General features: G+C 45.0%; 1 protein-coding gene across 7 annotated transcripts in view; it reads left to right on the top strand.

Annotated features, from left to right (window-relative positions):
• Window positions 1-12,181: 12,181 nt before the first annotated feature.
• INF2 (inverted formin 2) overlaps window positions 12,182-26,458 on the top strand; it is a 70,574-nt gene continuing 56,297 nt past the window's right edge. For 2 of the 7 annotated variants that reach the window (XR_014007468.1, XM_081191241.1), the window contains exon 1: window positions 12,187-12,617. The gene's annotated coding sequence lies outside the window, so the exon portion shown is untranslated. Of the gene's footprint in view, window positions 12,618-26,458 lie in introns of all 7 variants that reach the window. The other 5 variants (XM_081191245.1, XM_081191242.1, XM_081191243.1 and 2 more) reach the window with 5 other exon arrangements.

Genomic DNA, 26,458 nt, shown 5'->3' with positions numbered 1-26,458 from the left:
TATAGAAATGGATTGGATCCCAAAACCTAGGTTGCCATGCTAACCATGGTCATTTGCACATGGTTAGGATTGTAGTGTAAGTTGGTTGAAGCCTTAGGATGCATTCCAGGCCCCCCCCCCGACCCCCCCCCCTCTGGAAGATTATTAGCGCCTGGAAGAATTCTAATGTCCAGAGGAGCAGGTGTGATGTTGGCTTAACATTTCCATACACAGCAGACCGGAAGTCCAAGAGTCTTGTTAGCACAAGGATGGAAGAATGAGGAAATCCCAATGAAAGAACAGTGGCAAGAAAAACAGATGAGCTATGCCGAATTGGCTAAGTTGACATATAAACTGCGTGACAAGGACAATTGTGACTTCAAGGAAGAATGGGAACTTTTTATAAATTATCTAAAAAGACAACAAAATGATTTGGACTCCTTGGCAGGTTTTGAATAAACATCCACAAATTTATTAGTTGAATACATGATAGATAAGGCAATGATATGTACAATTTTATAATATGCAGAGAACAATATGTGCAAAGAAACCAGAGAGGGGAGCTGAGGGAAGTCCTTGCGGGGGGGGGGGGAGAAAAAAGAGGGGAATGTAAATGGTTATATTGATTGATAATTTATTTGTTAAAATTTACACACACACACACATTTCCATACACCACCAATGAAATTAACTAGGCCACTGTGAGAACTCTCCTGTGGAAAGAAATCCAATTGTGTAAACAAGTGCCAAGGTGTCTGGAGAGATGCCAGTCCAGAGAATTTTGGCAATGTAAACTTCTAAGCCTACATTCTCCTAAAACCCAGAAAACACATTTTTTTCACTTCCAAATGGCACACATTTGTAACAGGGATGAGGTAGAAATTTGATCTCGCTTTTAAAGATGAACCTACCTAATCTGCAGTTTCTGAAGCATGTCACAAACTGAAATACAGCCATGCTTCTAAATCTGCAGTTCTCTGAATTTTCCAATGCCGTTCTCAGGCAGAGGAATGTGCTCACTTGCATACACTAAAACTGATAAAGTAGGGTAAAGTACACCTATAAATGCATATTATTCGTGAACATCCTTGGTCTGAAGGGTTTTTAAGTATTTGTTACCAATGGGGTAGGATCTGCTACACCTGTCTTTTTATCTGTGTAGATGTGTTTGTTTGTTTGTTTTCTAGAAGACACAACACAAAAGGAAAAGGGGATGAGGAGGGAAGAAGAAATAAGCAAGCTCAGGCACTTTTTCATAGAATCGTACAGCCCAACCCCTTGCAATGTAGGAATCTCAGCTAAAGCATCCATACCAGGTGACCATCCAACCTCTGCTTAAAAACCTGCAAAGAAGGAGAGTCCACAACTTGCAAAACTTTGAGCGCTACTTTAATACAGTGGTACCTCGCAAGACGAATGCCTCGCAAGACGAAAACGCGCAAGACGAAAGAGTTTTCCGTTTTTTGAGTCGTTCCGCAAGACGAATTTCCCTATGGGCTTGCTTCGCAAGACGAAACGTCTTGCGAGTTCTTGCAAGTTTGTTTCCTTTTTCTTAAAGCCGCTAAGCCGTTAATAGCCTCTAAGCCGCTAATAGCCGCTAATAGCCGTGCTTCGCAAGACGAAAAAACCGCAAGACGAAGAGACTCGCGGAACGGATTAATTTCATCTTGCGAGGCACCACTGTATCTCAGCTTCTTTACTACTTGCAAAGAAGGCTTAATCATTAGGTTCCTAAGTCACGGAGGCGGGTGTTCAGTTTAATGCCTTTTTTTTTTTAGGGAACTTGAAGTTGTGCAGGTAAAATGGTAGATGGATCCCCATAGCGTTGATAATTGTTGTAAATTAGGCTTCTGCTTGTTCCTATTAAGAATGCCTGGGGAATATGGTGACTCTGAATAGTTCCCGGCCCCTTTATTATTGCTTTTTTTTTTGGCCGGATTTCAATTGTGGATTAGAAGGCAGGAGCCTTGAAAAAGCATCAAGAACGAAGCAACAAAACACTCAAGCAAGGAAGGGGGAGCTGTGTGTCTGCCCACACAAAGGACAGGGCTGGAGGCTTCTAAAGGAAATCACCAGCAGAGCACAATTCTCCCTCTCCCTTCAGCTTTCCTGAGTTTCATTTGTCTTATTCCCCCCCCCCCTCACTTCATTCACAGGGCTGCCTCCAGCAGAAGAATTCCAAGGGGGCAGCTATAATTAGCATTCAAGGCACAGTACCCCACATTTAAAGGAGGCGATGATGACTCATCCTAGGCTCAAACTGGATTTGACAACCACGTGCGTTCAAACACGCGCCTGGCCTGTTGACATATCATGGACCACCACCATGGACATGCTGGAAAGGAAAGCCAAGCCAGTTTAAATGTGCTTCCTTTTGGGCAGGAGTTTTGTTGCAGACACGGGGGACGGTGTGTGCGATGGTACAGCTGCATGCAGCTTTAAGAATGTCAACCAAGAGGGCTCGGCCATATTCAGCTAATTAGAAGGAGCAGGAAGAAATGGCGTATCTCTGAATCAGATAACAAGGGAAGAAGATAACGTGACTTGGATGGTAAAGTCAAACTAGAAGACGGCTCCTGGTTTATTATGCATGCAGCGGAATGAGGGGGCAGAAACCTGCCACAGTAGACTGGAGACACTTCGCAAAGGAGGTGAGAAGTGCTATTGTGAAATGTTCTCCCACGTAGACCACGAATTGGTCCAATCCCCTTTTAAGGACATATCTAGTGGCAGAGAGTTCCATAGGAGGCAGAGTGGCAAGGCAAGGCAGAGAGCCTGATATAGGTTCAGCTAAGACAACATTATTCTGTAGTGGTGCACAGGGCATCACTGGCAGTGGGGCGGTTATGCTGTGTGGGAACTGGAAGGGCTTTCATTCTCCCCTCTCCCTGATCATGTATGGTTCAAAACTCCTACGCTGCGCCTCTGAACTTTCTTACTTTCCCTGCACTGAAGGAGTTTGGACTAGATGACCCTTTTGGCCCCTTCCAACTCTGTAGTAGTAGTAGTAGTAGTAGTAGTAGTAATAATAATAATAATAATAATAATAATAATAATAATAATAATAATAAAAAATTTGTACCCCGCCCATCTGGCTGGGTTTCCCCGGCCACTCTGGGCAGCTTCCAACAAAGATAAAAAATAAATTGAAATGTCACACATTAAAAACTTCCCTACACAGGGCTGCATTCAGATGTCTTCTAAATGTCAGGTAGTTGTTTTTCTCTTTGGCATCTGGTGGGAGGGCTTTCCACAGGGCGGGTGCCACTACTGAGAAGGCCCTCTGCCTGGTTCCCTGTAGCTTGGCTTCTCGCAGTGAGGGAACCGCCAGAAGGCCCTTGGCGCTGGACCTCAGTGTCCGGGCAGAACAATGGGGGTGGAGACGTTCCCTCAGGTATACTGGGCCGAGGCCGTTTAGGGCTTTAAAGGTCAACACCTTTAAGTCTATGATTCTATGACTTTCTCCTACAATCCATTGTTCTGTGGTTAAGAGCCATTTGGGCTCATTCAGGGGAACAATAACAAATGAAACTGATTTGTAAAAAATGTTACATGGGGGGGGGAATTACGAGAGAGAGATATTGCACACACTTTTGTAAATCAATAAAATCTTTAATAAAAAATAGAAAAGCTAAAAAAGAAATGCTCGCAGCATCTCAGCCGGGGGGGGTGGAGATTTGCAGCCCCCTCGATCTTACTGGACTATGGCCTCCATCACCCCTGACCTCTGGCCATGACAGCTAATGGGAGTTGGAGTCCAGCAAGATCTGAAGGGCAACAAGCTAAGCAACGGCTAAGGGAGCTGGGCATGTTTAGCCTGGAGAAGAGGAGGTTAAGGGGTGATATGATAGCCATGTTCAAATATATAAAAGGATGTCACATAGAGGAGGGAGAAAGGTTGTTTTCTGCTGCTCCAGAGAAGCGGACACGGAGCAATGGATCCAAAGTACAAGAAAGATGACAGGCAGAATCCGTGACCAAGGAAAAGAGACAGCGGAAGAAGAATGGAGAAAATTCAAAAGTTACCTTAAGGACTATTATAAACTCAATGAATGTTAGAGTGTTTTGGTTCTTAGGAACAAAGGGATACAGTGACATAAGGTTAGAATATAGAGAGGACTAAGATGACTGAGGTTGGAAAGTAACAACTGGGAGTTGCTATAAAATTATGGTCATTGGGATGCAGAAAGGGGGGGTATGGGGAAGTCCCAGAAAAGAGGTTTATGAAAATATGTTACGAAATTATACGTGTTTGTTTGTTTTCTTAAGTGTTTGTTTGTTTTTTAAAAATTTGCAAAACCAATAAAAATCTTATAAAAAACCAAAGTACAAGAAAGAAGATTCCACCTAAACATTAGGAAGAACTTCCTGACAGTAAGAGCTGTTTGACAGTGGAATTTGCTGCCAAGGAGTGTGGTGGAGTCTCCTACTTTGGAGGTCTTTAAGCAGAGGCTTGACAACCATATGTCAGGAGTGCTCTGATGGTGTTTCCTGCTTGGCAGGGTTTGGACTCGATGGCCCTTGTGGTCTCTTCCAACTCTATGATTCTATGATTCTATGATTCTATGTTTCCCATCCCAGGCCTCACCCAAGCCCTTGCATTCGCCCAAAAACATTTTCCAGGGCTGAATCCTAATGAAATCCTGGAATGGAAACTTCCAGTCCTAATGGCCACCCTCACGGTAAACAAGCTGTAAAACAGTGCTCTCACCAAATCAAACAATGTTGTGGCGATAATACAGTGTCAGCATGCGACAGCGGCTACACAGGAAATGGCTTCGACTGGCTGGCTGAAACAGGTGTGGACAGCCGATGGGTCTCAAACCCTCAGTGGGTTAGGGACTTCCCCTGCAGTCAAAGACAGACTGCAGCAGATTGAGTGGATGAGTCGCTAACCCTAATCTTTGGGGAAAGATAACGCTAAGGAGTCAACCCTACACAAATCTGGAGTGGGGGCCCTTGGGTGGTGCCTTGTGCGCCTCCCTCCGGCAACTCCTGAAACCAAGTTGGAGCCAACCATATTGCTCTGCTTTCCTTTGGACCACATCAGCCAGGCCAAAGTGTGTGGGGAGGGGGGTTCTTGTCATCTGACCAGCCCAGGATCTCCATACACACTGCCCAGACTTGACCCCAGGAAGGTCCCTTGGGTGCCACTCACACAGTGGTTTGACTTCATGCCCAGAGGTGCACCCTATTGTCTCTTAATACAGACAGATGCCAACAGAATGGTAGGCTTTGTGGTTGCTCCCATCAATATGTGTTTTTTTTGGACATAGCTCTGTGTACTACAAGGGATGCGGGTGGCATTATGGGTTAAACCACAGAGCCTAGAGCTTGCCGATCAGAAGGTCGGCGGCTCAAATCCCTATGACGGGGTGAGCTCCTGTTGTTCGGCCCCTGCTCCTGCCAACCTAGCAGTTCAAAAGCATGTCAAAGTGCAAGTAGATAAATAGGTACCGCTCTGGCGGGAAGGTAAACGGCGAGTCCGTGCGCTGCTCTGGTTTGCCAGAAGCGGCTTAGTCATGCTGGCCACATGACCCGGAAGCTGTACGCCGGCTCCCTCGGCCAGTAAAGCGAGATGAGCGCCGCAACCCCAGAGTCAGCTAATGGTCAGGGGTCCTTTTACCTTTACACTGCACACAAACACCTACATCCCAGAACTGAGCCGTGTTTTCAAATCCGGCTGAATAAATCACACAGAGTTATAGGATTATAGAGTTGGAAGGGATCCGCGGTTCATCTAATCCAATCCACGGTCATGCAGGAATGTCAACAAGCGGTCGGTGCCAGCGCTTAATGGCGGTCCTACCTCCGAGCTCCGGAGAAGGACTGCTTCGCAAGTTCGGGTCTTACCCGCTACGGCGAGCGGGGGACCCCTAAAATCCCAGGCGCTGAAGCCTGAGAGCAAGGAGACTCGGTGGGCACCTTCGCGCCCCCCCGGTACCGTGAAAGAGCCTTTTTAAAGGCTACGGATCGACATCGGGAGAGAGCGCGGTGCTGAGAGTCGCTACCCAGCCTGCGAAGTGAAGCCGCGTCGCCATAAGCGGAGAGCGCCGATTCCTTCCTGAAAAGAAAATTTGGACTGAATTCCCGTGAGTAAGAGCTGGAAAATAATCGGGACCCTTTAAATTTTAGAAATTGGGCTAAAAACGGGGTGATTTAAGCAAAGGAAGTCTGCCTCCCCCCGACTGCATGAAAGTGAAAGCAACGGAACTCTAAACTTGCATCCGTTTAAACCTGCTCTTTGATCATACAAACCGGACATTCAGACCTTTGATCTCCCCTCTAGCAAGCAGGGCAGAGGGGAGGTGAATCTGACCAACAACTGCATGATTTATTTGGAGGAAAAAAAAACCTCTGCTATCTCACCCATTTGAAAGCATGAAACGGTCTGCCTTTTTAGTACACTGAACTGACTTCTTCCTGTGAAGTGATACTTTGATACAAAGTTTCCACAGTGCCTGAACACTGTATATCATAAGAAGAAACAGTATAAACTGGGCAACTGTGGCAATTTGAAGTTATAAGTCTTTAGCAACATTGACTTTGACTGTGTTAATCTCCTTCTTTTTTACATCTTGGACTGTCTCCTTTGTTTTTGTATTTGGAAATCCCGTTCTATGGCCATTTTGATTTGCTCCCTCTAGAGGATAAAGTAAAACTTGGCACGGCTTAAGACAGTGGAATTTTCCAAGGGAGAATAATCCCGTGGGAATTGACCTTGACATGAGTGGCCCACAAGAAGAGATAGTTACAAGAGCCAAGATCAAGCAACAACAACAACAACAACAGCTGCAGCTGCAACAGGCAAAGAAAAGAGGCTCAATTTCAGGCGCTACAGCCGGATCAGCAGGAACAACAGGACAAGACAAAGGAGCAGCCGTCTCTATGGAAGCTGTGACAGAGGCCCTGCTCAAGATAAACCAAACTCTGGAGTCTTTGACAAAACAGACTTCAGAGAACACACAAAAATTAACAGAAATATCAGCAAGATTAAACCAGAATACAGAATCTATAAACAAATTGGTGGAGGAGAACGCCACCACGCGCCAAATTGCCGAAGAGGCAAAAGCCACTGCCGGAGAGACACAGGAGAAATTAGAGCCACTTGCCAAGAAGGTCTATGAGCATGATGCAACTTTGGCCTTGTGGGAGTTACAGAGGAAAGAGAGAAATTTAAAATTAAGACTGATTCCGGAGAATGAAAGAGACAACCTTGTGGAATATTTGACACGGGAGTTTGCGGATTGCTGGGACCTTGAGGAAGACGAATTTAAAATTACGACGGCCTTTAGACTGGGTAAAAAGCAAGATAGAAAGACACCGAGAGACTGTTTGATTACACTCAGATCCAAGGAGGAAAGAGATAAAATATTAGGACTACACTTTGAAAAGGCCTTGCAAATTGGAAATTCAGCTGTACAGATCTTCAAAGACATCCCAAAATATATTTTGGATTTAAGAAACTTCTACAAGGACTTGGTTCTTTTGCTAAAGAAAAATTCTATCCGTTTCAGGTGGGAGTTCCCACAAGGACTGTCATTCGACTACAAGGCAAAGAAAGTGAAAATAAAGACAATTCAAGATAAAGACAAATTCTTGGCAAGATACCAGGAGGACCTACAGAAGGGGACTGTGGACGTACTTGCAGAACAGAGGAGAGCACTGGATATCCTGAATCTTTCGATTGGACAAAAACCACCACCATCAGAAGAAGAGCAACAACTTGGAGCTGTTGGAGGAGCCTTAAGAAAATAGCAAGATGGCGCTGCAATTCCTTAGCTGGAATTGTAATGGGCTCAATGGGCCTTTGAAGAGAAGACAAGTATTTCATATATTGAATAGAGAACAACTGGACTTGATATGTTTACAAGAAACTCACATAACCAGAGCCCACAGGAGATTACTCACAAATAAAAGGCTAGGACAAGAATTTATTTCATCAGACAAAGTTAAGAAGAGAGGAGTGGTAATATATGTGAAGGAGAAATGGGCTCCAAAAATGATATTCAAAGATGAACAAGGGAGATATCTGGCTGTGGAGATACAAGTACAAGGAGAAAAATTTCTAGTTGTTGGAATTTATGCACCAAATGAAGGCAAATCTGACTTCTTTAAGAGACTTCATGAAATTTTGACGGACTATCTGGATTACAATATGATAATCATGGGAGACATGAATGGCGTGGTCTCCACTAATATGGACAAGGCACAAAGACTAACAGTCACCAAAGAAGGGAGACTCCCTAAGACTTTTTTCGAAATGACAGAAAACATGGACTTGATAGACATTTGGAGAACAAGGAACCCTCTGGAGAGAGAGGGAACCTTTTTCTCCCAGGCAATGATGACCTGGACCAGAATTGACCAAATCTGGGTTACTAGTGGACTGGCTCCAAAGATTAAGAAAGTGGAAATCTGCCCAAAAACTTGCTCCGACCATAACGCCGTGAAGATGGAGATGAAACTCACAATAACTGGTCAATTTAGATGGAGAATGAATGACACCCTCTTTCGAGATAAGGAGATTCTCACGAAGGCCCAAAAGACCCTAAAAGACTATTTTGAAATAAATTTGAGGACCGACGTGGAGAAAAGAGTGATCTGGGATGCAAGTAAAGCGGTTATGAGAGGATTTCTGATTCAACAAAATTCAATAAAGAGGAAAAAACAAACTGAGAAAAAAGAGAAGATTTTGGAAATGATAAAGGAAGGAGAGAGGAAATTAAGAACAAAACCAAAGTCTCAGGACATTTTAAGAGAGATCAAGTTATATCAAACACAATATATGGAATTGATGAACCAAGAGATTGAATGGAAGATAAAGCAAATGAAGCAAAAGACTTTTGAATCAGCAAATAAATGTGGCAAACTTTTGGCATGGCAACTGAAGAAAAGGCAGAAATTAAATACAGTTACAAGCCTAGAGGTGGATGGAAAGAACATATCTAAACCCAATGAAATTAGAAATTGCTTTTTAAGTTATTTCAAAAAACTTTACACTCAAGGCCCGCAAAATGAAGAAGATATAGATAAATTCCTTGGAAGATATGGACTACGAAACATCTCTCATCAAAGTAAGATGGATTTGAACCAGAGAATCTCAGAACAAGAGATAGAGGCTGCCATTCAGAATATGCAATTGGGCAAATCTCCGGGACCAGATGGACTGACTTCCAGATACTACAAATCGCTGAAGGAATGGCTGACTCAACCACTAAGAGAAGTTTGTAATGAGATCCTTGAGGGAAAAAGGGCACCTGAATCGTGGAAAGAGGCATATATTTCACTCATACCAAAGTCAGAGACTGAAAAGACCCAACTTAAGAACTACCGCCCAATATCACTGCTTAATGTGGATTACAAAATTTTTGCAGACATTTTGGCAAAAAGATTTAAAAGAGTCTTGATGGAGAAGATTCATAGAGACCAAGCAGGCTTTCTCCCTAAGAGACACCTAGCAGATAATGTAAGGAATGTAATAGACATTTTGGAAAAGCTAGAGGTGAATATAAACACTAAAGCAGTATTGATCTTTGTGGATGCGGAGAAAGCCTTCGATAATATTTCTTGGAGTTTTATGAGGAAGAATCTTCATGGGATGGGGGTAGGCCAGGGTTTTGAGAATGGTATGGCTGCAATATATTCTGAACAAAAAGCTAAACTGATTGTAAATAATGTCGTGACTGAGGAACTTAAGATAGAAAAAGGAACACGACAGGGGTGTCCAATTTCCCCATTACTTTTTATTTCAGTTCTGGAGGTGTTGCTGAACATGATAAGAAATGACCAGCAGGTCAAAGGTGTGCAGGTCGGAGCTAAACAGTATAAGTTAAGAGCGTATGCAGATGACCTAGTATTGACTTTGCAAGAGCCAAACACTAGTACGAAAAAGGTCCTAGAAATAATACAACAATTTGGCCAGGTAGCTGGATTTAAGTTGAATAAGCAAAAAACTAAAGTTTTAGGGAAAAACCTAACAGATATGGAAAAGGAGAAATTTCAAGAGGAAACAGGTTTGACTGTGGTCAAGAAGGTGAAATACCTAGGGGTTTATTTAACATCTAGGAATGTGAATTTGTATAAGGACAACTATGAAAAATGTTGGTCAGAAATTAAAAAAGATCTAGAAATATGGTCAAATTTGAAACTGTCAATGTTAGGCCGAATTGCAGTAATTAAAATGAATGTATTGCCTAGAATGTTGTTTTTGTTTCAGACCTTGCAGATTCTTGACAAGATGGAATGTTTTAAGAGGTGGCACAAAGACATTTCGAAATTTGTCTGGCAGGGCAAAAAGCCCCGAATTAAATTTAAAATATTGACTGACGCTAAAGAAAGAGGGGGTTTTGCCCTGCCGGACCTAAAATTGTATTATGAGGCAGCAGCTTTTTGCTGGCTGAAAGAATGGATGCTCCTCGAGAACACGGACATCTTGGATCTGGAAGGTTTTAATAATGCTTTCGGTTGGCATGCATATCTTTGGTATGATAAAGTTAACAGTGCCTTTAAAAATCACATTGTTAGAAAAGCATTATTTAATGTTTGGATAAGATATAAAGATCTATTGGAAAATAAAACCCCTAGATGGGTGTCACCAGTGGAGGCTAAAGCAGTGAAGAAACTCAATATGGAGGTCGGATGGCCGAAGTATTGGGAAATCTTAGAACAGGATGGAGATAAATTCAAACTACAAAGTCAGGAGAAATTGAAGCATAAAGTAGAAAATTGGTTCCAATATCGCCAAATAATGGAATTTTTTAAACAGGATAGGAAAATTGGTTTCCAGGTGGAAAAATCAAAACTAGAGACCGAATTGTTAGAACCCGATACTAAGAATTTATCTAGAATGTACAACTTGTTGTCGAAATGGAACACACAGGATGAAACAGTTAAATCGGCTATGATTAAGTGGGCTCAGGATGTTGGACATAACATTATGTCAGCTGACTGGGAATGGTTATGGAACACCGGTATTAAATTTACGGCATGTAATGCCTTAAAGGAAAACATTATGAAAATGGTTTACAGGTGGTACATGACCCCAGTCAAACTGGCAAAAATCTATCATTTGCCCGACAATAAATGTTGGAAGTGTAAAGAGACTGAAGGTACTTTCTATCACCTTTGGTGGACATGCCCGAAGATAAAGGCCTTCTGGGAAATGATCTATAATGAAATGAAAAAGGTACTTAAATGTACCTTTTCTAAAAAACCAGAGGCCTTCCTCTTGGGCATTGTCGGCCAATTGGTGACAAAGAAAGATAGAACTTTCTTCATGTATGCTACAACAGCAGCAAGAATACTCATCGCAAAGTATTGGAAGACACAAGATTTACCCACTTTGGAAGAATGGCAGATGAAAGTGATGGACTATATGACACTGGCCGAGATGACAGGCAGAATTCGTGATCAACGAAAAGAGACGGTGGAAGAAGAATGGAGAAAATTTAAAAGCTATCTTAAGGACTACTATAAACTTAATGAATGCTAAAATGTTGTGGTTTCCAGAAGCAAAAGGGTACAGGGATACAAGGCTAGACTATAAAAGAGGACTAAGATGACAGAGATTAGAAAGTAACAACTGGGAGTTGCTAGTTGAATTATGGACATTGGGATGCAGAGAGGGGGGGTATGGGGAAGTTTAAGAAAAGAGGTTTATGAAAATATGTTTGAAACTATTCATGTATGTCTGTCACTTTTTGTGTTTGTTTGTTTTTCTTAAAAATGTTGTAAAACCAATAAAAATTTTATAAAGGGAATGTCAACAAGCGGTCCCCCAACCAATTTCAAACCATATAGGACCCTGCTTGCTTAGTTTTGCTAACGTGCAAGCGGTTTCATCGCTGCCCCACGGACTTCCGACTACCTAAACCCTTGCGCTGCAGGCAAATAAAGTCTCCTCCCAGCCCAACGCGGGTCGCGCCGTGGGAACACGTCGGCTCCAGCGATTTCCCCATAAATAAAAAGAACGGGGCGTGTTGTGCGGGATGGGAAGAAAAAAGGTGACATTCGGGCCGCTTGGCAAAAAAAAAAAAAAAATCCACTTCCGAGGGGAGGCGTTCCTTTCAAGAGCAACCCGCGTGTCAGCCGCCACGTGTGAAGCGACCCTCTGCGCCCTCCCTGCGTAGGAGTCCAGAAAAGACCTTCCTTCTCCGGAGCCGCCTCCGGAACGCGCCTTTCCCTTCTCTGTAGCAGGCAGGACAAGTCACCTCCGGTGCAGCCGCCGCGCCTGCTTGCCTCGTAGCCGGCTGCCAGGCAGCTCCAGGCCCCGCCTTGCGGGCGCTGCCGCCGGGCGCCCAGCCCTCCTCTTCCCCCGCGCCTTCCACGTGGGAGCGCGGGCAGGGCTCTCCGGCTCCCAGCGAGTTTCTTGCAGGGTGGAGACGCAGCGGAGCTTGACTGGCTGGCGGCAGCAGCAGCGTCTGGATTTCGTCCATCCTGGAAGCCTGTCTGCGGGGGGATCCGCTGGGTCTCTTTTTCCCCCGCCCTCGGCTTGTTATTTCCCCCTGAGCTTTTCGCGCTCGGTCCGCGAAGGAGTCGAGGAGGAGCCGGCGGCGAAGGATGTGGCTGCCATCCCCGGCTAGATCGAAGAAGTAAGAAGTGGAGGAAGGAGAAACTAAGGGGCTCTCTCCACCCGGGTAAGATCCCTTTTTGTTTCCCAGGGGTTGAAAAGGGAGCCTTTGGGTGGGAGGAATGGAGAGCTGGACGCACGATGGTTTTGTTTATCGATCATATAGCAATTTGCAAATTATTAAATAATGATAGAGAATAGATCCAAGGAGCCTTTTTTTTCTTTTGCCTCGCAGCAAATACACAGTGTCTTAACTCCACTCGTTGTTGTTGTTCTCCCTCTCTTCAGTACTCTTTGTAACAGATTTATTTGCGGAATAAGCTCCCCTGAACTAGAACTCACTTGACCAGCTGTGTCTCCTTCCCTTTGCTGCGACTTCTTTAACTCACTCCTAGTTCTGAGCGATCATGGAAGGGCTGGTTTTCCCAGCCGCCAACTCTTCTCAGCCAAAGCAACTCCATCACTTGGGCAATTGTAGGGTTGTTGCCAACTGGAGTTCTCTTGACTTGGATTTAGCTGTGCCTTAGTGCAAGCATGGGGAAATCTGTGGCTGCCCTCCAGGGTGCTGTAGAACTACAACTCCCATCATCCATGACCCATTGGCTGTGCTGACGGGATGATGGGAACTGGATCCTGACAGCATCTTGAGGGCTGCACAATTGACCTTGATATATCCACTTGTGTGTGTGTGTGTGTGTGTGTGTGTGTGTAGAGACGTCCTGTTTATTGAGCATTCGTTCTGATGCCTATGCGAGGAAGTTAGATGGTGTCGTGTCAAGCGAGGTGTTGTCCCTTACTTCGCAGTGTGTCTCCTTGTCATTTTCCTTAGCCCCAAAACTCTTATCTTTTTGTGGAATCGGGTTTGACATGTAAGACTTCAGAATCAGCTTTCATTGTGCAACAGGAATTTGCTGGCGTGGGATTGATTCCCACCTGAAATTTGTGACAGCCTAGAAGTGCCAAGAGTGAGAGAGAGGTGGCACATTTTTCTTCTCATTCATGGGCGTTCTGTTGGTTAAGTGACTGATCAGTAGGAAACCTGTAGAGGATATTTGCATAGTCCAGTGTCCATTCATTTGCCCTCAAGGCTATAATCTCATGCGTATGGTTCCAGTGAATATGTACTTTCTCCCACAAGCATAAACTTAATGTATGTGTATTTACTTGAAAGTATCACTCACTTCAGTGTGCCTACTCCCTCTCAGAATTACAGCCTTCAAATCCTTTCCCACCTTCGCTTTAGGGCAGGTTATGCAAATAAATCTCTGAATAACTTTATCTTTGAAACAGCTGCATGAGAAAACGCTTAGGCTGAGGCCTTGCTCCTATGCTATTAGGAGAGGTGTGGTTTACCACTCACTGCCCTCTGATTGCTCCCAGACTACTCCTAATAATACCTGCAACTTCTGCCCACCTGGTCAGGGCAAAATGTGTGGCTGGGTACACATGATGCGTCGTTGGAAGGATGGGTTGCTAGTGTGTCAGGTAAGTAACTCCGTGATCTGCCCCAAATCACATGGGCAGAAATTGCAGCTGTGACCCGGAGCTATTTATTTATTTAAAAACATGGCTATCTTTCCCCTTCAGCGGGACTGATTTGCAAGGCAGCTAACAGTTGTTTTTAAAATAAATCACAGTGCAATTGAAACAAGCATAAGATGTAGTTAAACAGACAGTGGTATTGCCTCATATTTATAGAGTGGAGGATAACAGTATCAGTTAAAAGGAGAGGAAACACTGATTTTTGCAAGCTGAACAAACAGAGGAAGAACATTCAGTGTGGGGCTGTCATGGGACAGTGACAGTCATGTTACTCCCCTGTGCCTCAGAGACAGTGATTTAAGAGTATCCACAATCCAGCGAGCTTTGTGGGAATAAGAACATAAGAGGAGCCTTTCTGGGTCAGAAGATGAGTCCATCGAGACCTGCATCCTGTTTCCAGCTAACCAGAGAAGCCCACAGAACATGGAGGTATCAGCCCTCCCCAAACAACTCATATTTGGAGGTATCCTGCCCTTGAATATGGAGGTTCAAATAAGATAGCTGATAGGCTTATCCTTCACAGTTTCGTTGAATCTGCATAATAAAACTGAGTTGAGCCAGACCATTGGTCAATCTAGCCCAGAGTTTAGTTTTCCAAACTTGAGTCTCCAGCTGTTTTTGGACTACAGTTCCCATCATCTCTGACCAGAGAGAGAGAGAGGTGTCTAGGATTAAACACAGGACCTTGTACAAACAGATCATATGATCTATCACTGAGTTGTGAATCATCTCCTAATTTTATTTGAACTTGGACCCCTTGCTCTAAACCCAACGCTGCTGTGCTATGATGACTATTATGTTTTGATTTGCATAATTTGTAATGTCACTGCATATTAGGAACTAGATGGTCATTCCAACCACTTCCCTCTGGTAGCAATGACCAGCACCCCAATCCTAAACCTTTGCTCTGTCTTGTTGTCCCATATCAGAGCAGTGCTGCAATGGTGATCGGACGTTTGTATGAAGTTGCAGAGGTGCAATTAATAGTACACCCTCTCCGAAATTGTGAGCTGCCTCAGCAAGTTTTTTCACCCCAACCATCTCTGTTTCTGACCGATGCAACTGAAATCTAAGAAGAGTGTTGTCTCCTCCTTCCAATTTCGGCTGACGCATCTATCTCCTCTCTGCTTTGCACACTTGTCCCTGAATAAAAGCTCGCATCCCCTTTCAGTTTGTTTTCCTCTGAATATGATCTGTACTTCAGTACATGTACCAAATTACATCCGTTAGCTTTTATTTAAGCCAGAAATATAAACCCGAGATTTTTATGATTAGCTTTTATTTTTGCAGAGTTGTTTACGCTGCAGTTTGATAGCTGTTTCCGTCCCCTTCCTCCTCCCCGCAGCTGCCCCTAAAAACACCCAGCCTGACCCCAGAATCTACCATGCAAGGCAACAAAAAGTAGAGAGAATCTAGTGCAAGGCCCTTACCCAGGGCAGTTTCACACCTTGTGCAGTTGAACACCTAGCCTTCTCCACTACCCTGACTTGCACCCCTGAGGCCTCGCACGTTTGCTTGCAGGCCAAGTGGGGGGCAGCAGTGGCCGGACAGAGGGGTGGCTTTTGTCTGCACATTCCACCCTTGATGCCAGCAGCATCCCTTAGCAATGTGCACATGCGAATGGTTCACCACAGATCTAACCCCATAGAGAGGGCATGCCTATTCTCTTGCATTGTCACAGATAAACCATGTATTTCTCCTTTTTTAATATATCTTTATTAATTTAAAATAAATACATTTATGAGAAAACAGACATACATGCAAGTAAACAAACATACAACAAACAAGTAACAGAAAATTCAAACAAACCACCACACTATAAGCTACAAGAAGATTAATATAATTATCATCATATATACTTATAGAGAAGAAATTTAAAACTGACTTCCAATTAATCTCACTGTACTTTATCTATCCATTACTTTATGCCGCACAGTTACATAAGATAAACCATGTGTTTCAACGGAGGCAGCATGGCTATTTATCTGCCAGTCACCAAGTGAAGAAATATCAGGCAATGTACATATAGGCGTGAAGCAACCCTAAGTGGAATCTTATCAATGTAAGTGGCCAAAGGGTCCCTGAAACCATAGGGAAGGGCTGTAGCTCAGTGGTAGAGCATTAATAATAAGAATAAGAATACTCCACCCATCAGACTGGGTTGCCCCAGCCACACAGGGTAGCTTCTAACAAAAATATAGGAAAACCAACAGCATCAAACATTAAAAGCTTCCTGAAACAGGGCTGCCTTCAAATGTCTACAAAATTCTTTTCCGTTATTTAACTCATTAACATCTGCCGTGAGGGCATTCCACAGGGCGGGTGCAACTACTGAAAAGGCCTTTGTACGCAGAAGGTTTGAAGAAGAAGAAGAGTGGAGTTTGGATTTGATATCCCGCTTTATCACTACCCAAAGGAGTCTCAAAGCGGCTAACATTCTCCTTTCCCTTCCTCCCCACAACAAGCACTCTGTGAGGTGAGTGGGGCTGAGAGACTTCAGAGAAGTATGACTAGCCCAAGGTCACCCAGCAGCTGCATGTGGAGGAGCGGAGACGCGAACCCGGTTCCCCAGATTACGAGACTACCGCTCTTAACCACTACACCACACTGGCTCTCCACACTGGTTTGGGGATTGATAATCTGTTCTCAATCCTCCTAGTGATGCAGCAATAAAACTGCAAAGCTAAGCAGGGTCTGGTATGTTTTCAAATTTGATGGGGGGTCGTGTGTTGAGATTCCTGCAATCATTCCCAGTGACCATTGGGGTCCCTTCCAACTCTACTGTTCTATGAATTCCAGGAATCCTCTAAGCTTCCATTTCATTGGATGGCTCCGGTTTCTAGTTCTGTATAAGGAGATGAGGTTTGCCCTTGATTGCCTTTCTCTGCATTTTGCAATATTTTATACACACCTGTCATGGAAGGGGAACCATGCATACAGCCTTGATATCCTGGGAGAAGAGGCAGGATATAAATAGGACAAATGGAGAAATATACCCATCCAACATGATCACAGAATGTGAACACGAAGCGTCTGTGCGCATTAAGTTCCAAAGTCAACATAGTCCAATCAGATTACAGGATGTCAGGATGTCTCCCCCTTCTATCACCCATCCATTCAGAAGGAATGGAAGCAGCTGCTTGGAGGGTTTCAATGGCCGGTGATTGTAAATATAGCTGGGAAACGAATAAGCTAAAATATATATTTGTACTTTCTCATGGAAAATGGGGTTGGGCTGCTTTCCTTAAAAAAGCACTTCCTGTGTTCTAAAAGTAGCTTGTAAGATAGAAGATCAAAACCAGCAAGAACATCTCCATATGATGGGGCCATCACCCATATTCTGGTTTGTCAATGTGGTAGCCTTGCCACATTGGGTTAGACGCAGTGTTTCTCAACCTGTGGGTCCCCAGATGTTGTTGGACTACAACTCCCATCATTCCTAGCCAGCATGACCAGTGGTCAGGGATGATGGGAGTTGTAGTCCAACAACATCTGGGGACCCACAGGTTGAGAACCGCTGCCTGGTGCTGTTAACACCAAGGTTGCAGGTTCGATCTCCAGGTTTGAGCCCCAGGGAGGCCATTCCGGTGCTGCTCACGCAGTGGCTTGACTTCACCACTGGAGGCGCACTCCGTTGTCTCTCATGACAGACGGGTGCCAAGTACAACAACTGGGTGGTCCTCTGTCATGGATGGTTTGGTTGAGATTCCTGCATTTCAGGGGGTTGGACTAGATGACCCCTGGAGATCCCTTCCAACTTTATGATTCTGTGAAAATCTGAGGCAGGGAATAAATAGGAAAGGGAAAATGCAAGTCATGGGGCTGGTTGCCCATGATTTTCTCTCGTGGCAGCTGCAGTGGTGGCGGTTAAGGCTTAAGTTATAAGTAGCTACACACCCAGTTGCCTCTGGCAAGTGAGAGATGACTTGTCAACATCCCGTTGGTGGACTTGGGAGGGACCAGTAAGAGCAGTGAAATGAACAGTGTGTAAAGGCATTGTTTGTGCCACCCCATCAGAGAACATGGCACAGTACAGAGTTGCGTAAGGTTGGGGAATTACTGGAAAGTTTTTTAAAGGTGCAAACATGGAGTACCATTGTACAAAAGTATGCCCAGTTACTCTGACTGAAAAACTTACACATCCCAAACTTTGCACATGAAAAGGAAAGAAACATGGAGACATTTACTGCAGATTGGTATATCTTTAGTTTGTATATGAACAGAAATGTGAATAACAGAATGTAGCCCAGAATACAGCAGGATATCTGGACTGCAGAACTATATATCTCGATTTCCCCATTTGGACTCACAGATGTGGACATGTTTGTTTATGCAGATCTATAATAACCAGTGCTATTTTTCTAGAAAAAGAGGTGCCAGAACTCTCTATGAACACCCCCTGGTTCTCTTAGAATGACAATGGCACCCATCTGAGAGGTGCTAGAATTGAGTTTGGGCGGGGGGGGGGGGGAGCCCTAATGATAATAATAACTGTGTTAAAGAAACTGGTCAAATCTTCCTCCTAAAGTTGTACGCGATGATCGTTGCAAAGTTTTCATTTTGATGAACAGAAAGAAATTACACACACACACCGCTGGCCTAGACAGGTACCTGCCCCCAAGGTGCTCCCAAGTCACACACACAAAAAAACAGGCAGTGTGGAAAATAACAGAGGGAGGAATGTGGTCCAAAGAAAATTGCAGGCTTTAAAGCTGTGCGTCAGGGCCTTCCCTGACAGGGTGTGGGGAGTTGGTTGGGTCCGAAGACAGATCCCCACTGTGCCCTTCCCCATCATGTAATTTCAGAGCAGCGTGGCGGCCCTGTATTAATAACAGGTCCTAGGAACATAGGACACTCGGCCAGCACTGTTGGTTCTGCACTGTCTGTGACACAGAGGAGAAAACACAGACATCTCCAATCAAAGGCTATTATTCCTCAAAAGCAAGCTTGATGAGGAACGCAGAAAGCTGCATCATATCCGGATGGGCTCTTTAGACACCTAGCCCAGAATTGTCTGCTTTGACTGTTGTGGGCTCTCTGGGTCCCAGGGAGAGGAGGGTCTTCCCCAGGGCTATTTTTCTAGAAAAAGAACTCACCACGATGAATGCCTCCCTTGCTTTCTTATAATGTCTGTGGCGCCCACCTGACAGGTGAGTTCCAGTGAGTTCCGGCTGGGGGGGGGGAAAGCCCTGGTCTTCCCCATCCTCTGCCCCCTGATCTCGTCATCCATGGAGATTTTGAGGACTGGGATTTCCACACACCCACACCCAGGACTTCGTAATTTAGCTACAGTCCCTCCATAGAGCGGTCTATCATGGGAGCAGAGGAAGATATTGAGTCAGGCAGTTCATCTATCTCAGTATGGTCTGCACTGACCGGCAGGGGCTTTCCAGCATTTGAGCCCTACCTGGAGACACTAGGAATTGAACTCACAACCTTCTGAATGCAAAGCCAATGTTCTCCCCCGCCCCCTTGATGTGGGGTGGGCAGAGTATTCCTCTCTCTTATTCAGAGAATTACAGATTACAGTCATACCTCATGTTACGTCCGCTTCATGATATGTTCTTCCAGGTTACGTCCCGCGGTGACCTGGAAATACCATAAAGGGTTACTTCTGGGTTCTGCCACTCACGCATGCGCAGAAGTGCAAAATGACGTCATGCGCAGAAGCGGCAAATCACAACCCGCACGTGCGCAGACGAGCCACTGCGGGTTGCGCTCTTTTCATGTTGTGAACGGGCCTCCGGATCGGATCCCGTTCGCAACCAGAGGTACCACTGTACTTGATTATTCTCTCTTGGATCTCGGATAGGATGGTAGAATTGTCGAGGTGGAAGGGGTGCCGAGGGTCATCCATTCGAACCCCCTGAAGTGTAGAACTCTCAATGAAAACATCCATAACAAGATAGCCACCCAACCTCTGCTTGAAAATCTCATTCTCCCAGTTTAATCAAGGTTATTTGAGGCCTTCATTCCACTTTGCCTTCAGAGGGATGGCTGGCTGGGATGCGAGGTAGGACCTTGTCAGTAGGGGTGCCACAATAGTGGAATGCCCTTCTCCGTAATGCCCAGTTGTTGTTGTTGTTATTATTATTACTATTATTATTATTATTTGAATTTATATACCGCCCTGTACCCTGGGGTCTCAGGGCGGTTCACAAAATAAAATCACAAAATACCACAATAAATACATAATAAAATATAAAATAATACAAAATACAATAATACAAAATAAAACACAAAATGCATAATAAAAATAAAAACAACAACCCAGTAGCCCCCCACCGTTCGCTCCCTCTCTCCTTACCCGTTGGGTGAACAGTTAATATGTTTTTATTTTACCAGGCATTTGAGCTGTTTTAATTTTCTTCTTGCAACTATGGATGGTTTTAGTGTTGTTCCCATTTTTAGCACTTAGTTTCTCTGTGTGTTTTCTTACTGTTTTGATATAATTGTGTGCTTTGTATTTGCTTTAATTGCATTACCGAGATAGCTCTGTCGTTGGAAGAGCACGAGACTCTTAATCCCAGGGTTGTGGGTTTGAGCACCATGTGGGGCAAAAGATCCTTGCATTTCAGGGGGTTGGACTGCATAACCCTCGTGGTCCCTTCCAACTCTGCAATTTGTGCGATTCTTTGTTATAAGTCACTGAGACAGTGGCAGAGCAAATTCTTTGCACACAAAAGGTCCCAGCTACAATCCATGGCATTTCCAACTCAAAAATGGAAATATCTCCTCATTCATGGGGATCTGTAAAAACAGTGTGGTGTAGTGGTTAGAGTGTTGGACTAGGATCTGGGAGAATCGTGTATTTCAGCTTATTGCAGCAAAAGGTGGATATAAATGCAATCAGTCAATGAGTGCATGCAAGAATCTTTTTTTAAAAAAGTTTGACAGCTGCATTTACATAGCCATCTAAAAAGGCCAATTAGATCAAATAAAAGAGCAATATACCGTTCCTGCTGTCATAAAAGAGCTATTTTAAGTTGAATAGCTTTTGTAACAATGAAGAAATGGGTGAAGGCGGCCACAAATAAATGGTTTTTTAAAAAAACCTGGTTTGACATTTGCAGCATCCTATTCTCCTGTGCCTCCTGCCAACCTAGCAGTTCGAAAGCACGTCAAAGTGCAAGTAGATAAATAGGTACCGCTCCGGCGGGAAGGTAAACGGCGTTTGCGTGTGCTGCTCTGGTTCACCAGAAGCGGCTTAGTCATGCTGGCGACATGACCCGGAAGCTGTCTGCGGACAAACGCCAGCTCCCTCGGCCTATAGAGCGAGATGAGCGCGCAATGCCAGAGTCGGTCACGACTGGACCTAATGGTCAGGGGTCCCTTTACCTTTACCTTTATTCTCCTGTGCCACCCTTGCTTTCAGCTGTAATGGAGTGCCCCAAAAAAGGTGATCGGGGCAAGGAAAATCAAGGCATACTTTGAGACCCCCAAAAGCTTTGCAGGATAAAACATAGCAGCTGCGCATTGCAGCTCAAACCATATTTTATCTTCAATTGATACATTTGGGGCAGGGGGTGGTCAGATAACCTCCACTGCAACCTCCCCCCCTTCCCAATATTGGAAGAACTTGTGAGGCAGGTTGTGGGGCCGTGCAGAAATGTGCGGTGGACATGCCTCCGCCATCTGCGTTCAAAGCACATCAGAAAGGGCTCTAAACATGTATACTTCCCCAAAACACGTAGAGGCTGTGGGTGTGGAACAGGGCTTGCTCCATGTTCTTTCACCATGGAGTCATCCAAACACCCTTTGTTGTTGTTGTTTAGTCGTTCAGTCATGTCCGACTCTTCATGACCCCATGGACCAGAGCACGCCAGGCACTCCTGTCTTCCACTGCCTCCCGCAGTTTGGTCAGACTCATGTTTGTGGCTTCGAGAACACTGTCCAACCATCTCGTCCTCTGTCATCCCCTTCTCCTTGTGCCCTCCATCTTTCCCAACATCAGGGTCTTTTCCAGGGAGTCGTCTCTTCTCATGAGGTGGCCAAAGTATTGGAGTCTCAGCTTCAGGATCTGTCCTTCCAGTGAGCACTCAGGGCTGATTTCCTTAAGAATGGAGAGGTTTGGTCTTCTTGCAGTCCATGGGACTCTCAAGAGTCTTCTCCAGCACCTTAATTCAAAAGCATCAATTCTTTGGCAATCAGCCTTCTTTGTGGTCCAGCTCTCACTTCCAGACACTTCCAAACACCCTTAACCCACCCCAAAAGAAAACTAAGCTTCTGTTTAACTTGGAAGTTCTATTGAACTCAATGGAACTGACTCCCAGATGAACCTGTGTAAGGATCAAGCTTTGCAGAATCAGTTCAGTGACTCAGGGCACCATAAGTAAACATGGTTGTCAGAAAGACAATTAAGCTGACCTCGGAGGGGTTGCAACCTTCCCCTCTTACAGAGGCTCATAAATCCTAGTTTAACATGCATTATGAAATTGTTGCACCATCTGCTTGGTGAACTTGTCTAGATATGAGGGGCTGACTCTTGACAGTTCAGATCTCGGCCTCAAAAATGGTAGGGCAGTGAAATCTGCGAGGGGTGCCTTAGGCATGGAAACCTCTGAGAAATACACTGGCTTTACAGGTGGGTGAGGCTCTGCAGGAATATTTTTTAAAATACTGAAGTACTGAAGCTCTGGGTGGCAACCAAATGGAACTGCTGTTTGCTGAAACAGAATCCTTCAAACTTTGCTCATGTGCTTTTTCAGAAAGTGCAGATTTGGTAGGGTTGCCTGTAAATGCAGTTCTCTGATAAAGAAATGTGTGCAAAATAAAAAAAATGCATATACTAGAGTAAAGTGTGTGCATATAACTGTATATATTCATGCATAAAACATGCAAAAGTTCATTATATTAGGGGAAAGGTAAAGGTAAAGGAACCCCTGACCATTAGGTCCAGTCGTAACCGACTCTGGGGTTGTGGCGCTCATCTCGCTTTATTGGCTGAGGGAGCCGGTGTACAGCTTCCGGGTCATGTGGCCAGCATGACTAAGCCGCTTCTGGCGAACCAGAGCAGCGCACGGAAATGCCGTTTACCTTCCCGCTGGAGCGGTACCTATTTATCTACTTGCACTTTGACGTGCTTTTGAACTACTAGGTTGGCAGGAGCAGGGAGCGAGCAATGGGAGCTCACCCTGTCGCGGGGATTCGAACCGCCGACCTTCTGATCAGCAAGTCCTAGGCTCAGTGTTTTAACTCACAGGGGAACCAGCAATCAAATACAGTGGATGCTCGGGTTGTGAACGTGATCCGTGCAGGATGCAAGTTCGCAACCTGTAGAGTTCGCAACCCGCAGCGGCACGTCTGCGCACACGCGGGTTCAGATTCAGTGCTTCTGCGCATGTGCAAAGTGCAATTTATCGTGCATGCACAACCCCCCAAACCCAGAAGTAACCCATTCCGGTGCTTCCGGGTTTTGGCGGGTCCATAACCCGAAAAAACAGAACCTGAAGCATCTGTAACCTGAGGTATGTGTACATTAGGAGAAATTCACACCATGGTGCTGATGAATTTTCACAAGGACACTGTAAATAATAATAATCACAAACTGGAGTGGACATGTGGAGAACAGAGCTTAAGACTGGAGAAATGGGAAATGGAGAGAAGCTGCAATTGACAGATTCTGCCGTCCCTACTGCTGGAAACCTTGCAGACACAATGTGAGGGGCTGGACATGACTTTAGGGTCAGGGAGAGACCTGTGTTGCAACACTCTCCTCTCTAGCCAAGAGGCACTGTCAAGATTCAAGGACCCTTTCCAGCCACGCAAAACCACTTTGAGTGTGGAGCAGGACCACACTGTTGTGGTCTGGGGAGACTTCTGAGGGCCACATGGAGAGGCCTGGAGGGCCACATTCAGTCCCCAACCCTAAAGTTCCCTTCCACCAGTGTACTGGGTCAAATGAGTTCCCTATGTGTGGAACAGATAAAAATCTGTTTCTCATATGACCTGGTTTTACCCCTCTCTCAGTACGTTCCACAGGGAGCTGCAGCCCATCGCATGTTTACTGAGTTCACGCAGTACATTTTTAAGCGCAGACATGAAGCATCCAACAGCCATGCGGCGCTCTAGGGGCAGCAGACGTTTGCTGGTTTCATTATTTTTAAGGATTTTAAAACCTTTTGGCTTTGCTGCCTGCCAGAGTGCACGAGAGAGCGGTGGAATTGCAGACATCTTCTGAATTGTTTGGAGGCTCTTATGCAATTGCAGTGCCCGGGGGGCAGGAAAGTATACAGAAGATTGGCTCAGAAAAAGAAAGCTAGGTCAAAATTGAGCCTTCTCCCAAGTTTAGCATCCTTATTTCCCCCTCTTTTTAAAGTTCATTAAGCTGGCTTTTCCCCCAGCGGTGCTGCTGTGAGTTGGGTGTGGCCGTCTGACAACCTTTTCCCCTTCTCCCTGTTTCGTTTAGGTGTGGATGCTGCAGGAATGCTAAAATGACAAGCAGCAATTTCAAGTTGTTGTTGTTGTTGCACCAGGCAGGAGGGCACAGCAGGATTTGGGTAATTTTTATCCCATTGACAAAGCTCTCGAAGCCATAAAAGAAATGGCTTGCGCGTCGCAGGCTTTCTCTGTAATGGTTTCCAGATGCCAGTGTCTGTAGACGGGTAGCCGATTCGAAGGGAAGCGGCTATAGAAACGGGAATGAAAAAGGGTGTTTCTGAGCGCGCATGGGCATATGTCTGCTCGCCCACTGTTGAGTCATCCTAGCATATGCAAGTGCAAGAGTGATTGCCGTGGAGTGTAATTGGAAACGTGGTTTAACGAGCCTGCGCTGCAAATTGGCAGCCTTGTCCTTTTTCTTCTGGGGGTGGGGTGGGGGAATGAAAGTCAGGGAAGGTTCTTGGTTGGTGGCTTGGCTCTGAGATGAGATCAGCACTGCGCCTACGCTTGCCAAACAGCTTCCGCGACATATTGAAAAGATTTCTTGACTGCCAAAGTCTCCAAGAGCTGAATGCAAGCCCTCTGCCCTCCAAAACAGTACCTGGAGTTGCATGCACTCTATATTGGAAGAAAAAAGAAAACTACACCAAAAGTAACCCAGATTTTGCGTAGAGCTGTTGCCTGTGTTTGCAATTATGCAGTTCTGAAAACAAATTTGCCTGACACATCATTCTTAAGGGCATTGTGAATTAAGAGTCAAACACACACATACACACACACACACACACACACACACACACACAGCCAAGTTTGTGTGGGGCTTAGGATGCCATGCAAGGTTCTGCAAATATGTTGTCAGGCCAGACCCCTTGGTAGTCAAAGGTGTGAGAGTTCTCTCACGTTGACCCCTTCCTCTTGTTCAATGATGTGCCCAGACCACCTGATCAGCAGCCATATGTTTCATGAATGTTGTCGCCATTTGTGTCAATGATCTCACTTGTATTAGAAGGCACTAGGTTGGAGAAGACTGGCTGATAAATACATTTTACAACTCATGTACTGCCCCCCCCGCCCCCGCCAAGGATTGCTTTGCCACTTATATGGTCCATTGAGAGGCGTATAGAGCTATGGCAAATGCCACCTCATGCCACTCTGTCCTTAAACTCTGAGAATGCCTCTTGCTTGTCTGGGTGGAAGGCAGGGGCTGAATTAGCTTACTGCAGAAAGGTAAAACTTACACTCAGTGCTTTTGCCTCGCACCTTGCCCATTGCTGGTGTATGACACTTAAAGGGCTGCACAGAATGGAATGGAATGTGCCCCTAGGGCTGAAAAAGGTCCCCAACACCTGCTTTAAAGCAGGATGAGGAACCCACTGTCTTCCAGGTGTTTGTTTTGTTGTTGTTGTTTTTCCACTTTGACATCCAGTGGTACCTCGGGTTAAGTACTTAATTCATTCCGGAGGTCTGTTCTTAACCTGAAACTGTCCTTAACCTGAAGCACCACTTTAGCTAATGGGGCCTCCTCCTGCTGCTGCTGCTGCGCCGCCACCGCTGCACGATTTCTGTTCTCATCCTGAAGTAAAGTTCTTAACCCGAGGTACTATTTCTGGGTTAGCGGAGTCTGAAACCTGAAGCGTATTTAACCTGAAGCGTATGTAACCTGAAGCATATGTAATCCGAGGTACCACTGTACTTTATTCATTTACACTAGTAAAACTGATTTACACACTGGAAGCCTTAGTAATAAATGAAATCCAAATAGAATTCTCCGTAGTACAAAGTGTGTGTGTGTGTGTGTGTGTGTTTAGGTTAGGAAGAAAAGGGGGAAAGAGGAGGGGGGAATGGTGAGTGGGGTGGGGTTGGGTGGCAATGCTTCTATTCTTCTACTTAGTGTATGCGTGGGGTTTTGCGTCAGCGTCACTTGTGTGGGTTCTCTTTACTATTCGCTGGTTTTATTTATTTGGTGGTGAGAGAGATTGGGGGTGG

Source organism: Podarcis bocagei (assembly GCF_964188305.1).
Source record: "Podarcis bocagei genome assembly, chromosome: 1".
Lineage (NCBI taxonomy): Eukaryota > Metazoa > Chordata > Lepidosauria > Squamata > Lacertidae > Podarcis > Podarcis bocagei.
The sequence above is the reverse complement of the archived record's forward strand: the minus strand, read 5'-3'. Positions and strand labels throughout refer to the sequence as shown.